Source organism: Otolemur garnettii, unplaced genomic scaffold (assembly GCF_000181295.1).
Source record: "Otolemur garnettii isolate 467f Iridium unplaced genomic scaffold, OtoGar3 scaffold00088, whole genome shotgun sequence".
NCBI classification, from domain to species: Eukaryota; Metazoa; Chordata; class Mammalia; order Primates; family Galagidae; genus Otolemur; species Otolemur garnettii.
In genome coordinates, this window is record NW_003852483.1 from 4,487,625 (window position 1) to 4,492,215 (window position 4,591).

Below are 4,591 nucleotides of genomic sequence, written 5' to 3' on the forward strand. Positions count from 1 at the left end.
TTATTTCTGAAAGGTTCATAGTAAAGTTCCCACATTCATTTCCAATTTTAGTAATTTAAGTCTTACATTTTCTTATTGGATCTAGCTAAAGGTTTACCAATGTAGTGGGTTCATCTTGCTCTTATTTTTCTACCTCTTTAAGGTATAAAGTCAGAGTGTTGATTTAGGATCTTGCTGCTCTTTTTATTGTAGTTGTTTATAGGTATAATTTTTTACCTTCCCAGTGCTTTTGCTGCTTCCCCTAAGTTTTATATATTGTGTCTAGAAGTATTTTCTAATTTTGCCTATAATTTCTTCTCCCACTCTGTTGTTGTTTAAGAATATGTTCTTTGATTTCTATATATCTGTGAAATTTTTAGTTTTCCTTCTGTAATTGATCTTTAGTTTCATTCCATTGTACATAGAGAAGATACATTGCATGATTTTAATCTTGAAAATCTTTTAAATTTAAATTTTTAAGTTTCTTAAGACTTGTTTTGTAAGCTGATGCGCCTGTGCATTTGAGAAAAATGTATTTTGCCATTGTTAGATGAAGTCTTCTATATATATTAGTTTGTTATTATATATGTTAGTTTGTTAGTGTCGTTCAGGTCCTTTCTTTCTTCAATTTATCTGTCTCATTGTTTTGTACATTATTGAAAGCAAAATATAGTGCCCAACTTACAATAGTTTGACTTAACAATTTTTCAACTTTACAGTGGTGCAAAAGTGATATCCATTGAGCACTCTCTTAGCTTATGATGGGGCTATATCCAGATAAATCCATCATAAGTTGAAAATGTAAATAGAAAACACACTTTGACTCATAATATTTTCAACATATGCTGGGTTTATTGGGAAATAACCCCCCTGTAAGTCAAGAAGCATCTGTAGTGAAGTGTCCAACTCTTATATTGAGGATAGTCCATTTCTTTATTCAATTCTATCATTTTCTGCTTCGTATAATTTAGGACTGTTGTTAGATGCTTATTTTTATATTTTCTTGATTCTTTAGCCCTATTACAATGCGTAACATTCATCTTTATTTCTTGTAACAAGTGTTGACTTCAGACTGTTTTGAATTACATTGGTATATAGCTTATGCAGCTCTTGTTTGTTTATAATTACATGGAGTATCTTTCTCTATCCTTTTATTTTCACCCTATTTGCATTTCTGAATATAAAATACATGTCTTATAGACAGCATCTAGTTGGATAATATTATTATACATTCTTTCAATCTCTGCTTTTTCATTACTTTGATCAATTTGTGCAATTAAAGATATTATTGGTAAAGAAGGTTTGTAACTTTGCTATTTTTTCTTATATTCCTACATAATTTTTGTCCTTCAATTACTCCATTACTGCCTTCTTTTATAATTGACTGATTTCTGGCATACCATCATGATTCTCTTCTCATTTTGTCTCTGTATAAGTTTTTAGGGTTTTTTTTTTTCTTTTTTGCTTAGTGCTTATCCTGAGGATTACAATAACCATCTTTACGTGATTTTCTAAAGTCAGAATTAATGTCAAATATAACTAAGACTCTACTTCTTTACAACTCCCCACCCTCTTTTATGTTACTATAGTCACAATTTACATCTTTATACATTGTGTGCTCATTAACTTAGCTTCAAAATTATTGTTTTACACTTTTGTCTTTTAAATCACATTTTTGAAAAAAGAGGAGTTACAAAACCAAAATGCAATAATACTGGCTTTTTAGATTTCCTACCTTTACTATTGTTCATTTCTTTGTATGACTTCAAGTTACTTTTGAGAGATCTTTTATTTCAGCCTAAAGGATTACTTTAACAATTTTTTTAAAAACCAAACTTTTATTTTCTGGCTGAGGTATACCTTTTCAGTTTTTTAAATCTCTGTCAGGATAAATAGATCAGTTTAGAATTTTTATAATAACTGGTTTATTAGAATTAAATGCATTTCAAAATAATTTAAATTCTTGGCCTGACATTCTGAATAATCTATACAGAAAATTCTTAAAATTGACTTGAGTTAAGTCACATTTAAACCTGGATCTCTGACCAGGTGCAGTGGCTCATGCCTGTAATTCTGGCACTGTGGGACACCAAGTCAGAAGTATCTCCTGATCTCAGGAGTTTAAGACTAGCTTGAGCAAAATGAGATCCTATCTCTACTAAAAACAGAAAAATTAGGTATGCATTGCAGTGGGAGGCTGAGGCTAGAGGATCACATGAACTCAAGAGTTTGAAGTTGCTGTAAGCTAGGCTGATGCCACAGCACACTAACCTGGGCAACAGAGTAAGACTGTCCCAAAAAGTAATAATAATAATAATAATAAATAAACCTGATCTCCTTTAGTACTGCTCTTTTGCTGTCAAATATCAAATTACTTTAATAACATGATACTTTTAGTTTAATAATTTATTACTACTATAAATAGTATAATAATATAATAATAATAATAAATAATAAACCTGATCTCCTTCAGTCTGCTCTTTTGCTTACAAACATCTAAATTACTTTAATGACATGATACTTTTAGTTTAATAATTTATTACTATTATAAATTTATTCAATATGAACTTTACAAATCATGTTCTCATCATAATAATAACCTTAATGCACAACTGAGTTTCTCAGAGTACATTGTGGGTTTATTTTAAAATTGTCCCTTGTAAGATACACTGTAGGTGTGGTCCCACCAATTACTCTCCCTCCACCCATCCATACATGTGAAATTATTAGGTATAGAATATAAATGTCTTAGCACAATAACTAAGAAAATGCCATGAAGGCTATGTTGATCAGTTTGATGAAAGCATTTCAAATTGTATGTAAAACCAGCACATCGTACCCCATGATTGCATTAATGTACACAGCTATGATTTAATAAAAAAAAAAAGAAAGAAACATTAAACTACTTAAATAAATACCAAGAATATTTTATGCTTAAAAAAATAAAATAAAATTGTCCCCATTTTTGTGCAACCAGCTCAGATGATTCAACTTAAACTTGCCTTCATCATGAACCCAAGAAATATAGTCTTGAGCATTCTTGTCAGCAAGAAGTTCTAGCAAAGACTGTCATAGTTGGATTTGGCCATTGTTTCCTGTTCTGTTCCCAGGTGAGCTTTTATCATCTCCTGAATTCCCTGTAGCTATTTGTACTTTAGCTGCCTTTGCACTACTATGTATTTATAGTTTTAATGGTACTTGGTATAGCAGGCTGTACTGATGCTGGTTTAATTTGCACAAGTTGATCAATTGTGACTATTTCATTCATCTCTTGTTCTTGTCTTGCAGTACATAATTTCAGAGGAGCTCAGATGACTCCAAAGAATTTCTCCCGAAGGTACCTGCTGAAAAAAAATCTTCTTAGCTGAGACTACATAATTCTCTTCTAGAAATATTGAGTAAGATGAGGTCTATATTGGCCATGCTGAATTCCTTCATTACCCAAACTACCCAGTGCAGAAGTGGTCTGGAGACCATTATATGGGATCATAAGGTATCTCAAAGTATTTCCTATGACTTTCTAGTCCAGTAGGTCATCTTCAGAACCTTGTTCTGAGGATTCATCTGAAATAGTTGTGGTGTGTGTATGCCACCAAGAGTTCTGACTTGAGCTTCTTTGAAACAAGGTTATGCTTCTTATTCAGAAGTGGTGGGCATCTAGATGATAATTACTTCAATACTGTCCACAGGTTTAACAGTTTCAGGGATGTTGGCTCAATTCTTTGGTAAGAAATTACCTGCACATTAAGCTGTACAGTCCTATCTGTCTATACTCCTTGGTCACATAAACTTCATTCTAGATCTAGCTGGATATCTTGCAATCAGATTTCATGAACATTCAAAGAACACTGTAGTCTTGGTTCTTGTTGTTTCTATAAATTGCCTGTTGGCTCATTGATGTTGATGACCTAGCTTATACATTCATTTGGGGGATATTCTACAATAGTTTCTTCTATGCATTCTGGTTTTCCGTTCCATCAATCTCAACTTCTATTAGCTCCTCTGCTTCTTTTTTAGCAATAGTTGAAATATTTCAAAAGATCAGTCTTACTCCAGAATCAGCCATGTTGTCCCTGTCTACACTCAGGGCTGGCTGAGAGTGGCAGTGGTGTGGGTTCCATGGGCAGTATCTCTCTGAGTTAGACCTGCAGTTCCCCTGACTCAAATGTCCTTTAACAATTCTTGTTAAGCAGGCCTACTAGTGATGAACTTCTTCAGTTTTTCTTTATTTGGGATTGTGTTAATTTCTCCTTTATTAAAAAAGTTGTGGCAAAATGCCTTTAACATAAAAATCTACGGAGGCGGAGCAAGATGGCGGAGGAGACACATCCCTGAGTCAACTCTCCCAGTGTTTTCAGGTGAGAGTGGACTTATTGAATCTCTTCCGCGTGTAGTCCTTGGGCAGATAAGCAGCGCAGGGTGAGCAGCAAAGAGGTGAATTGCTGGATTGGAAGTATACCCCAGAACTACGGTGTCAGCCAGAAAAACTCAGGGCAGCAGCTGAAAGGGCACTATCTGCGCCCTGCGGCGCCAGATCCGCGGCTTGCGCCCTGCGGCGCCAGACCCGTGGCTTGCTTCCTAAGAGACAGAAAACAAATCCCTCCCCCCCCCC

The 4,591-nt window shown here is 34.2% G+C and overlaps 1 pseudogene; it reads right to left on the reverse strand.

Moving 5' to 3' along the window:
- Positions 1 to 2,532: 2,532 nt before the first annotated feature.
- Positions 2,533 to 4,006, reverse strand: LOC100946109 (annotated as a pseudogene).
- Between the last annotated feature and the right edge of the window lie 585 nt (positions 4,007 to 4,591).